The sequence below is a fragment of the Orcinus orca genome, chromosome 10 (assembly GCF_937001465.1).
Source record: "Orcinus orca chromosome 10, mOrcOrc1.1, whole genome shotgun sequence".
NCBI lineage: Eukaryota > Metazoa > Chordata > Mammalia > Artiodactyla > Delphinidae > Orcinus > Orcinus orca.
The window spans coordinates 62964588-62977486 of record NC_064568.1 but is presented as its reverse complement, the minus strand read 5'-3'; the positions used below and the strand labels follow the sequence as shown (position 1 = coordinate 62977486).

The following is a 12899-nucleotide window of genomic DNA, read 5'->3' as shown; positions in this document are numbered from 1 at the left end:
AACAGCAGATGTAGGAGGTTTCTAGTGAGATGTTTTAGAATTCTGGCATGCGCCCTGTCCAGTTTATTGGTCATTCACAATTCAAGCGAGGAAAATGATGACCTGCAAATCAAATTTCTAGACAAAGCAAAGCTGAGAAAGATCTCTAACTGACTGAATGAAAGCCTGTGGATAAGATCTCACCTGGATAAATAATGGGACAACGGCAATAAGACAAAATTCAAAAGAAACACATAAAAATCCTGGGATCCAAAATCTGGATTGTGGAATGCTTAAAAGGAATCTGTTGTCCAAACAGCAGGAGAGCTGAGGAGACAAAAAGTCCTTAGCTAATGATAAACTGAAGTTGTTAGTGTGAGCTGGCTGCCAAAAATTAGCTTGGGCTACAGTGAGAAAAGAACAGGGCTACACCCTTTCTACTCAGCAACCAATGGCCAGAAAGAATCAAAACTCAGTATGTCCAGGGAAGGCCGACCAGACTGGAGATCATGTGCTCATCAGTTTTGTTATAGGGGGGGTTAACACATCAAGCATCATTGGTATAAACAACATTTGTATTATAAACAACGATTACTTGTAAGATAATTTCCAACCCTATGATTTAGGTTGACTATGGTGTGTGTGTAAACTAAACTACACTTCAAAAGCAGGTTCAAGCCATACATCCTCCATGAAACAAATCATGACAAAAACAGACCATGTTTTCCAAGGTGCCTACCTCCACTATTAGACCATTTGGAGCTCAGTTACAGAGTCTTATTTGCTCCCCAAAATTATATTTGAAATAGTGCATTTCCCAACCGTATCATAAGCAACCTGGGACCATGGCCAACCTCAGTCTGCTCGGTACCCAGGGAGCCACTGAAATTTAACTTGCTGACTCATCACTTTTTCCCATATAGTACAAAATCAACGTTTTTATAGTTATCAACAGCTCCTTGTGATGGGATGAAAGACACAGTAACAGCTTCCTTGGGAGTTCTTGTTTCCCCTCTGCCCTCTTGATATATCAAAATTCCTTATTTTGCATTTAAAACTTCCCAACTCCCCAATGAAGACAATGGTTATAGAAACTGAAACCCATTCTCGCTGCTTTTGCGGAAAATAAAATACACCGTCTTCCCTTTTGCCTTAGCATATATCAATAGACAGCTCTGAGAAAGTGGAAATCCCAGGAGAAAGATTTTGAAGGGAAAAAAAAAGTCAAAATTTGAAATTCTCTGGAGTCTAGAGTAATAGTAGCAAAGTCTTACACTCTGGAGAAGCAGGGCTATGTCTCCTCTTCACTGAATTTTGGGAAGATTGCCGTCCTGTAACAATCGGATTCCTTGAGGACACTGTCTTGAGTAAAGTAGATTGGCCTTGCCTAAGGATTGGCAATATGAAAATGATGAAAGAAAGGAAAACGAAAAAGTTTCTTCTTGCAGCTACCTTTATGATATGTGCTCATCTTTGGGGAAAAACTGGAAGAGGGGATAAAGAGGAAAGCGTGCACACATTTATTTTTAAATTAAAGTCATTAGTATTCATATCAAGCTTGAAAATATGAAATCATAATTGCTTCACTAGTCTTACTTAGACTGCTTTAGGCCCAAAGATCTAAAACATGGCAGGTTACTAGAAGGAAGATGTGGAATTCAACTTGGCAGCCTTATCCGAGACAACGTAGAAACATTTAAAATGCACAAAATCATTGCCCTACTCAAGCTTAGCATTTAATGAAGTAATAGGTCTGGCCAAAAAGTGTCCGATGTGACTTTACACTATCCAGCTAAAAATTAAAATTATTTCGAGGCACAGTTAAGGAAACACAGATGCACAAATGGCTCTCAATATCCTATATTGGTAACTGGCCAGACATTCATTTAATTAACTAATTGAGAAGAATCAGAGCTCAAAAATATTTACACTTTTTTCCAGGACTCTGACATGTGTAGTCTAAAAATAATCGAGTCTGATTTTCCCAGTTTCTCCATAACTTCCTTCTGTCAAACCTCAGTCAATTCAATTCAGTTCATCATGGTCTTTTGCTTAGTTTAGTTTTTGGATTGGTAGACTATGTGCCTAGTCTAAACACTTTGTAGAAACTTACTGATGCATGTTATATATGTAAAACTCATCGCAGTTTTGAGGAAAACATAGATCCAACCAGGGACCCTAATAATAAACCTTCAGATTAGTGGGTGTGGGAGCAATTAACATATGAAGTCAACCCCTTCACCCCCCTTGAAGCACTCTACTGGGAGCAACATTGGACTAGGGTTAGGAGCTCTGGGGTATAACAACCAACCCTGACATACCAAGCAGTCATGGGGAAATTTACAAACAGAATGTGAGTCCTTGAGGATGGGGATCATGTCTCATTTTTGCTGCATCCCTAGGATCTAGATTAATCTATACAAAGAGCTGGAGAAGCTGTTTGCCAGACAGATGAATTAATGTATATCCTATACAGATGTACCAGAGTCTGGGCTGCAGCTGCACAAAGGCCCCTGGCTGAGGAGGGAAATGGGTACTGAAACTCTGCCCAGAGACAAAGCGATCTTCTGATTTTCCCAGAGCCTAAGACGGACAATCCAGGGTCCTGACCAAAGAGACCTCTTCAACTGCTAAAATCCAGGAGCTCATGAAAAACCACCTGCAGCTGCAAGACAGACCTGAGGACACCCTCAACCTCCCACAACAATCGCAGTGACCAGGGACCGTGCCATATGGCAAAGGGTGCCAGACTCCCAGACTCCAGCACTTAGAGTCATAGGAGTTGCTCTCCAAAGCCTCTGTCATCGCCCCTAGCACACTGCTAGCTTCAGAAGACACCCTCCCCTGCATCTCCCAGCACAAGTGGAGAAGGGTAAAAATCTGGATTTGCCTCTCCTCCATGACCCAGGCTGCCCAGAGGATAGCATCATCTGAAGAAGCAACCCACTTTCCACAAGGTAGATATCCAAATCACACGTGTGAACAAGCTTAGAAGTAGGGAGAATACTTATGATAATAAATAATTTGAGCAAATTTGAGGACCTTTACCTGCCAGGCACTATACTAAAGGGTTCATGTGCATTATTCCATTTACTCCTCCTGACCACAGTATGAAGAAGGTCCTATGATCCTCTCTTGACAGATGGGCAACTTAAGCTTTAAAAGGTTAAAAACCATGCACAAGGTCACACACGTACCAAGTGTCAGGGCCATAACTACATAAAGCCCACCCCAATCTCAGCTATAATCTTCAATGGCTTTAAGGTATTAGAGTACATAATATTCTTTTGGCATTCGCAAGGAGTAATAAAGTGATGTTCTGATTTTAAGAAAAATTACTTGTGTCATTTTAGCCAGATTTTACTGTTATTAGTGTGTCTGGTATTTCAAAGTTCATCTGGCACAACATGTACTTTGTGAATTATAAGAACATAAATGAATCACACTGCAACATCATTCTCTCTCATTTGTATGGGAATTCAAAATTACCATTTCATATGTTTCCTTCTACAAAGCGTGTAGTTATGCATTTATCTTTGCATTATAAGTGTAATACATATGTATTAAAAAATAGAGAAAACAAAGAAAAGCAGGAAAGAAAATATCTATCATGCTACCTCCCAAATGCAACTGTTAACATTTTGGGAAACATGCAATTTTGAGCTCAAAAATATAATTTGATTACTCATATAAACATGATTCCCCTTACAAAACCCATAATTAAGAAAGAATCAGAAATTTTTTTTCAAGTGTTGAAAAGACCAATGAATATTTTTAACATAATTCCCATATGGAGGCCAAAAAAAATTTGTTTAGGCCTCATGAAAAGGAAAATACAATTTTCTTGAAATAAAAAGATCTGTTATTTCATTATTTCTCATTCACAGTAACGTCCATCTTCAGTTAACATTCAAGAACATTGTTATAGGAATTTTAGGAATGAATGCTATATTTCTCAGGAGACTAATTCCCTAAAGGATGCTACTCCACATTGATTTAAACTCTGGGCACAGATGCTCTAATCTGCTATTCTTTACATGTTCCATGATGGTCTCAAATGGTGCTTTTCACCAAGAAAAAGAAAAATATGTGAACAGCAAAATGAAATAAGACTAAGCTTTTACAATCACACCTTCTCAGCTCTCTCTTACTGCAGGTTTTTCTGATAAGCTACCAACTTAGTAAGTTGGTGGTGGGCTGGAATGAGAAACCAGGTTTCCCATTTCCTGGTCCATAGTCTTCTTGGAAATAATGAGGGTGTCTATTTATTTAGTACTTCATATATAAATACTATTCTACCATACCGTTACTCATACAGTAGAACAGAAATGACACATAACTTAGGTTGTGGGTACTTCCTTGCTCACACTCCACACTGACATGCTTGCTGCCACTAAATATATAGGAGTTTGAATAACGTTCCATGTGCCTCCACATTCCATCAAGAGCTCTGAATCCCACCTTTACTTTTCACCTCCGCTCCCTCCTCATTCCAAAGGGACCTAAGTAGGAAATGCCTAGACCATTCTAGCTAAGACAGTTACTGTGGCATCACTGCCCCCCACAGTGCATCTTTTATTCTCTCTCATTTCAAACCTTAGTCCAGAGGTGCTGTTTAACAAGTGATTTGAACAGGGAATGAAAAGCGAAGGAACTGTGAAAGGATGGAAAGGCAAACTGCCCGAGGGAAAGGGGGAGTTTCTACAGGGAGGTAACGGAGTTGCCTGCATTCTCAGGATCGTGGGTGTTTCTCTTCTCTGCAGTGCCTCTCTCTGGGATAACCTCTCCACTTCTGGCCAAGATACAAATTCAAATCATACTCATCTGCCGATGGAGACTTAGGTTGCTTCCATGTCTTGGCTATTGTAAATAGTGCTACTCTGAACATTAGGGTGCGTGTATCAATGGATAAAGAAGATGTGGTGTATACACAATGGAGTATTATTCAGCCATAAAAAAGAATGTGATAATGCCATTTGCAGCAACATGGATGGCCCTAGAGATTATCATACTAAGTGAAGTAAGAGAGCAAAAGACAAATATCATATGATATCACTTATATGTGAAATCTAAAAAAAAATGATACAAGTGAACTTATTTTGCAAAACAGAAATAGGCCCACAGACATAGAAAACAAACTTATGACTACCAAAGGGGAAAAGGGGGGAGGGATAAATTAGGAGTTTGGGATTAACAGATACACACTACTATATATAAAATAAACAAGGATTTACTGTATAGCACAGGGAACTATACTCAATATCTTGTAATAACCTATAATGGAAAAGAATCTAAAAAAGAACATATACATAACTGAATCACTGTGCTGTACAACTGAAAGTAACACAACATTATAAATCAACTGTATTTCAAGAGATTTTTTTTAATTCATATTCAACCCTTTCTAAAGATTGCTTCAGGACATTATGTTAAATGGGAATCAAAAATGATTTGAGAAGAAACAAAGTGACACATCATGCCATGCTTGCTGATTTTTCTAAATTTAAATCAAAACCATTTTTGCCTTATACATTTTTTCACTTAAAAATATGTACAAAATGTTATTTTTATATAATATATTAAAGGGATTTTTCCATTTAAAAAAGAAAACTGCCAATTGGCTATTAATAGACTTACTAAACCGAACATAGCAACTTCTCTGAATCCCCCTGGGATAGCCAAGCACTGGGTAGGCACTTCAGCGCTATGTGATAATTGGCTGAACACTTACAAAGAATGTTCCTCCCTGCCTTATCTTTAACATTCTATCTAATTCTGGGTACTGGTATGTGCCTAGACATGACCTCGAGGTAGAATCAAACTCTCTCTTCCTAATAAAGTAGAAAAATACATAAACAGCAAGGTTTACCATTTCTAAAAGTATGTAATTCAATAAGTTGTTTCAATCATTGAATCACATGTGGATTTGAAAGTTAACATAAAAATATAAGACATATATTCCGAGTGTTTGTTTTTATTTGCCTAATAAAAAGTTACCTAATAAAAAGTTAAAAGACTAAATTTCTGAAAAATATATTTAGAAGAACTTCCTATAAAGCTCAAACTTCACTAGAACTTCTTTTCACTTTGAATTTAAAAAGAAAATATTGTTGGTCCTTAATCTTTTCTTCTTGACACCAATAACTGTAAAATCAAACAGTTAACGGGTAACATAACACTGCAATCATGGCTATATTGACCTAGATCAAAACAAGACAAGTCAAAACAAAAATTATACAGTGAATCAAACACAAGCAACTGGCAGGATTCCCAGAAGGTCACCAAACTTGGACTTGAGAAAATTCTCAATGTTTCCTGAAATTTTCAAAGATATCTCTGAGTTTTTCATTAGTAAAAGCCAAAACGCTAAAGAAACAGCAAAGAGGTAAAACTCAGTTGAATCCTTAGAAATGGTAAACTTGGAAAAAAAATCATCCTTTTCACAATTGATAGCTATAGGTTTATTTTCTTACAAGTTGGCCATATTGGTGTCAGTGGTTTTTCATTTAGAAAAGCTTTTCAATTAATAACCCTGAAATCAAACTCGGTCAAGGGAGACAGGTAGGTGAGTAGCATTCCCAGGACACCCTATCTTGGATTATGTGCTTCTGTCACATTACCTGTTTTCAGAAGACAAGGTAGTTGAATGAAAAATGTACAGAGTAGAACACAGGAAACCTGTTGTCATCTGGTGCCACCACTGACTATTCCTGAGCCCTTAGCCAAGAATGAGGTCTCCAAGACCCTGTTTCCTCATTTAGATTAAACAAATTCTAATATCCCTAAAAATTCTATCAGTATACAGGAATTCCATGTATACAGTTAATGTGTACTGTTACACAGCCTCTCTTTTTCAAAGCACATGATTACTACTTTCACAATAAATTAACCCAACTGATTAACTTTTTAATCAGTTTGAGGATCAACATGCTAGAACACTGATCTCAGGTAATTCCAGTGTGCAGTCCAGTTTGGGAACTTGTGGAGTGAAGCAGTGATTCTCAAAGTGTGGTCTCAAGCCAGCAGCAGCAGCATTTGGGAAGCTTTAGAATGTTGTTCAAAAGCTTGTATTATTTTCTGAGAAACTTGAAGGACTTCACTTATTCAGAAGCAAATTCTCCCACTAGCTAAAACAGAAAAAGCATCAAATGAACATAACGTAAATTAGGACTGCCTCTTCAGTATCCAATTTTCAGAAGTGAAAAGAGAAAAGAGAGCTTCAGCTTAAACTATTTATTAACGTCCAAGGTGAAAGAATAGCAAATTCCTATTAAGCTTTGACTGTGAGCCAGGCACTGTTGGTAGAACGTTAGAGACATTAACTCATTGACTCCTCATGATAATCCCACTGATGTAGGTACCATTACCCCAATTTTACTAATGAGGAAACGGAAGTAAGGAAAGGTTACGCAACTTGTCCGGGTTCAAACAACTAGTAAGTGACAGAGTCAGGATTCAAGGCTTAGCATTTTGGATTGAGAGTGAGTGTCCTTTACCATGAGATGGAGAAAGTTCGAGAACTCAGCCTCCATGGCTAATTCTCTTTGTGTGAGACTGGATCACTTGCCAGAAATAAATATTTCAACTTGTTTCCCACAAGAATGCTAATGAATCAAACTAAAGAATTACTACTGCATGCTGAGAAATATAATCCAAAGATAATAAATACAAAATAAAAACATATAGCCCTTTCCTGTGATTTGTTTTTACTCACAAGACTTTCCAGATTGGCCTTAGTGGTAAAACCATCAACTTTGGAACAAATGGGGCCCTCAAAATAAATGCACTGAAATGAAAGCCATCAAGATCTTTCCAAGTGAGCCAAATTATGAAAAATAAATGCAATTAGCTAACTTGTTTTTGATTATCTCTGCCCCAGGATTTGTGGTTTCAAGTGGAGAATCACAAAATCATTGTGGGGCATTGCAGTAGTGATCATTCCTAATTGACCACTCACTGGGCCGCCACATCTTGTCGCTGAATTGCGACATCACAGATGCTCAGCTCTTCAGTTAAATTATCCAGGATACTGGCTTCCACACGCCTTCATTTTTTCCATCAAGAGAGGTGCCTCTGATCTTCCCTTTTCATGCCCAGAGGCACTCCTCATTTCAATACATAGTGAGCCTAAGAGAAAACCCTACTTACATTAAATTGTAATTACATTTAATTTAATAACCTTACATTCTTATTATATTGAATTTAATAATATTACATTGTAATTTTAAAAGTGTCCTAATGAAGACCTGATTTCCTGAATGGAGGAGTTACTAAGATGTTTATATGCTGAAACTTGCATTATGTTTTGTCTTCTAGAAGTCACAGAAGATTGGAAACTGCAAGGGTACAACCTCTTACATTTAAAGATGGGAGATGAGTCCTAAAAAGGCACCCTAAGTTAGAAATCTAATATTCAATTTATAACTGAAATTAAAGGTGAATCAAGACTCATTTCAAAGTACAGAATCATTTGGCATCTTTTTTGGAATTAATACCCATAATTTTTTTTTTACTAGAACTATTTGGTCCTAAGAGGATCATCCAGATCAGTTCCAATCAAACTGCTTTTTCTGTATGTGGTTTTGAAGCATTTTGAAATTATTGCATTTAAGGAGGAAAAGGACACTTGAACTACCTCACCTATCCTTTTTGCCAGTTTAGCCCTTGATGTGTCCTCAATTTGCTTTCTTTTACATTATCTTGAACAAACCTCGATGTAATTGAATAAGGTTTCATTTCTTTCTCCCTCTTAATTACCTAGGAAACACCAGATAGTACTTCTAAACTGGTTCTCTTGGGGGATACAGCATGCCATGCCTACCATTTGAATTTTCTTTTATAAGGAATGATACTCTGGAGAGCCAGATTTTAAGACTATTTATATCTGAATGTGACTAGATTATAAATTCCACCAGATGGTAAAATTCTTTACCACAGACAATGAGTAGATACATAACTGGGCTGTTGACTTGAAGATAATCTACTAAAAATATTTTTCTAAAAATTTCTATATAAAACATGTAATAAAATTAGGAAGATAATTGGAGGACATCCATATGTTCACATTCTAGTAAGAAGGAAAAACTGTAAATTCTAAGGGTGAGGTTGGTATGTAAATATGTGTAGATAAAATATGCGACCATGTTATCAACACAGTTTTCATTCCAAAGTGTTTGGGGATTAGGTTTTTGTTTTGTTTTAAGTGTGTGTGTGTGCATATTTTGAGCTAATAAATATTTCATTGACTATGCTGGAAGCATTATTTCCTTTAACTCTGACAACATGAGAATTATGAAGTATGCATTGTACTACTGCAGTCCCCATTTTACAGATGAGGAAAGTGAGGCTCGCAGAGTTATGCCACTGCCCCAGAGTACAGAGAGGCAGAAGAGTAGGTCTTGAACCTGCAGCTTGGGCCTCAGATCCAGGCTCCTAGTCCTCACCACTACCTATATTTCCCCCCAGCATCTAAACACAAGCTTAGGACCTGTCCCTTAAAGGTCTCTCTACCTCATTACAAATTGGCACGGAAAATAAATGTTCTCTGCACAGGAAGTCTCTGTACACTGAGCAGTGTTCACCCAGCACACATGTTCTAGGACCACAGTCATGCCTATTCTAGCTTTTTTATCCAACGTCAGATTTTTGAATCCATTTAAGCCTATTTGCAAAGTCATTCTATTTCTGTAATAATGACTTAGGAAGAGCTGGAATTTTTTTTCGCCAAAATTTTGAAATCTCAGATCTCTGTTAAAAGAAAAAAAAGGAGGGCTTCCCTGGTGGCACAGTGGTTGAGAATCTGCCTGCTAATGCAGGGGACACAGGTTCGAGCCCTGGTCTGGGAAGACCCCACATGCCGCGGAACAACTAGGCCCGTGAGCCACAACTACTGAGCCTGCACGTCTGGAGCCTTTGCTCCGCAACAAGAGAGGCCGCGATAGTGAGAGGCCCGCGCACCGCGATGAAGAGTGGCCCCCGCTTGCCACAACTAGAGAAAGCCCTCGCACAGAAACGAAGACCCAACACAGCAAAAATAAATTAATTAATTAATAAACTCCTACCCCCAACATCTAAAAAAAAAAAAAAAAGATCCTTTAAAAAAAAAAAAGAAAAAAAAGGAGCCACTCAGAGAGTACATAGACCTGCAATGCTGAATTCCCTTTCACTCTGGAGAATTGGCATGAATCCCTGAAACCTCCAATTGCTTTTTTAAAAAATACTTTATATGAGCCTTGTAGCATGCACTGATGACAGGGGTGATGGGGAGCATCGAATCAGGGGCCAAACATTCATGTTATTACAGCCAGGAGATTCTTAGGTACATTTCTTCTTTGGCTTCAACTCTAAAAAAAAAAAAAGAAAAAGTTCTCTATGACAAAAAATTGCTCGAGATGATGGCTAAGTCTCTGCCCTTTATAGGATCCTCCAAAGTCCACAGTATTTTTTTTTTTAATATGGGCAAAATCCTACTGATGAATACCCAAGATTTTCTGAAAACGGATCTGTTCCCCCATCCCTCTGAAGGGGAATTCGAAGGTGTCTGCCCTTCCCTCCACTGAGATCCAGCCCTGAGTTCTCAAAAGTGAGCAAGTGCTAGCATCACCTGCACGGTCCAAGAAAAAACAAAGGGCTGGGTCCCTACCTCCATAGTTTCAGATTCAGGAGGTCTAGGCCTCCTTGGCGGGCCCCAGATTTTGCATTTCTAAAAGTTCCCAGGTGACGCTGCCGCTGCTGTCCAGAAACCCTCCCACTCCTTCCTTGGAAAACCACGGCCCTCACTCACTGGTTCCCAAACTACTCCACCTAGCAATCACCTGGGAAGTTTTGAGCCCCACTCCTGGAGATTCTGATTTAATTGATCCGGGTGCTGCCGCAGCACCAGATTTTTTTAAGCTCCCCTGAGTGAGCTTCCTGGGCAGCAGCCTCAAAGAGCCTCGGGGGCACCGCGCAGCCCACCGCCCCGTGCGCTCGCGCCCCACGTGTGGACAACAGAGCCCCTTCCAGAAAGACCAACCGAGGACCAGGGGGTTGAGCTTAGGGGTGTAAATCACCGCGCATTATTCATTCCCAGAGGCCAAATACTCCAAACAGAAATCAGAACCCAGACAGGCTCCCAAGATTATATGACCACCCAGTAACCTTGCCAGACAAATCCTGCGTCCCAGCCTCCAGCCTGGGCGCGGATTCTACCTCGCAGCTCACCCACCGCCTCCGCGCGCACGGGAAGAAACTGCACCCTCGGGAGTGCAAACTGGAAACTTCAGCCGCGAGAGGGCCAGCCTGAAGTCCCCTGTTTGTCATTCGGGCGAGGACACTGGAGGAGGAGGTACCACCTTACCTGGCGCGCGTCCCTTGTCAGGGGTGCCGTCGCAGCCGCTACGCGCTCCGCGTGGGCCCGGGGTGTCCCGGGAGTGAACGGTCGCGGCCTGAACACGACCTGGGCTAGAGCGGATCAGCAGCCCTCCCGGAGCCCGGAGTCTGTCTGCCCGCGGCGGCCGGTGCAGCGCGCGAGGGACACTCCCGGCCCCTGGAGGCGGAGCCCGAGATAAGGTTCGCGCCCCCACCCGCCCCCTTTCCGAGGGCAGCGGCCAGGGGGTGGGTTTTGGATCTGGATCCTCAGTGCAAGCTCCTAGGGAACCCTGGTAGAAGTCAGCTTAGCTCTCCTCCCGCTAGGACTGGGGAGAAGCGGGCTGAGGCACTCCGGGGAAGGAGGAGAGGTCAAGGCCACCCAGAGATGGAAAGAACGAGGGCGACGACGGGAGGCAGGACCTTGAGAGCATCACCTGCGTGGATCCAAGGAGGTCCCCTGCCCGGCCTCTGGACTCTAGGGTCAGTCACTTGGTCCGTCCAGCAGCTGACTGGTGGACCTGCCTTTGACCTAAGCTGCCGGAAAACCTGAGGGGAAGTTCATGTTCAAATAGGCAGTTACCTTCGAGGACGTAGGAGTGACAGGGAAGGTCTGGAATAAGGTGACCGATAAGGGGATGCTCTGCGCTCTGCCCCTTTTAGTCCATCGGTCACAGAGCAGCCAGAAAGTTCTTTAACAATCATGCGCTTAGACCCGCCGCCCTCCCCTCCCCGCCAACGTGCTCTGGCCCCAGCTGGCTCTCACCCATCACTCGCCCCACTTCTCACGCTGCTCCGCCCCGCCCCCCATGGGACTTTTTGCCCTTCCTTATCCACAGCAGTGAGTTCTAGTCTCACTTGCTATTTCTTCTGCCTCCAAAACTCTGTCCCAGACCTTATTACAGGTGCCTGCTTCTCTTCATTCATGTCACAAATGTCCCTTCCAGAAAGTTCTTCCTGCCCCCCTCCAGACGGAGCCACTCACAACCATTCCCATCCCCTCACCGCACTTTATTTTCAACAGATCTCTATCTGAAATTTTACTAACAAGTCATTCTTGTGTCTTGCATCTGTCTCAAGGTGAGCTCTAAGAGGACAGGGAATTGGTCTTGCTCCCAGCTTTATCCTCTGCAGCTAGACCCATACCTGGAATATAGTAGGTGCTCAATAAATCTGGGCTGAATGAATGTGTGAATTAATTTCTCCCCAGGGGAGAACCTTCACAAAGAAATGCCTTCATTTTTAGCCATCAGTATGTCTTCTTTGGAGAAATGTCTATTTAGATCTTCCACCCATTTTTTGATTGGGTTGTTTGTTTTTTTGATATTGAGCTGTTTGTATATTTTGGATATTAATCCCTCATTGGTTGCTTCTTCTGCAAATATTTCCTCCCATTCTGAGGGTTGTCTTTTCATTTTGTTTATGGTTTCTTTTGCTGGACAAAAACTTTTAAGCTTAATTGGGGCCCATTTGTTTATTTTTGTTTTTATTTTCATTACACTAGGAGGTGGATTGAAAAGGATCTTGCTCTAATTTATATCAAAGTGTGTCCTGCCTATGTAAGCACATGAAAA

At 40.9% G+C, this 12899-nt stretch overlaps 1 protein-coding gene across 1 annotated transcript in view; it reads right to left on the bottom strand.

The window, feature by feature from the left end:
- The window catches only part of COL21A1 (collagen type XXI alpha 1 chain), a 186439-nt gene extending 174666 nt beyond the window's left edge, over positions 1–11773 (bottom strand). Inside the window, exon 1 of the mRNA XM_049716247.1 lies at positions 11318–11773. The gene's annotated coding sequence lies outside the window, so the exon portion shown is untranslated. The remainder of the gene's footprint in view (positions 1–11317) is intronic.
- Between the last annotated feature and the right edge of the window lie 1126 nt (positions 11774–12899).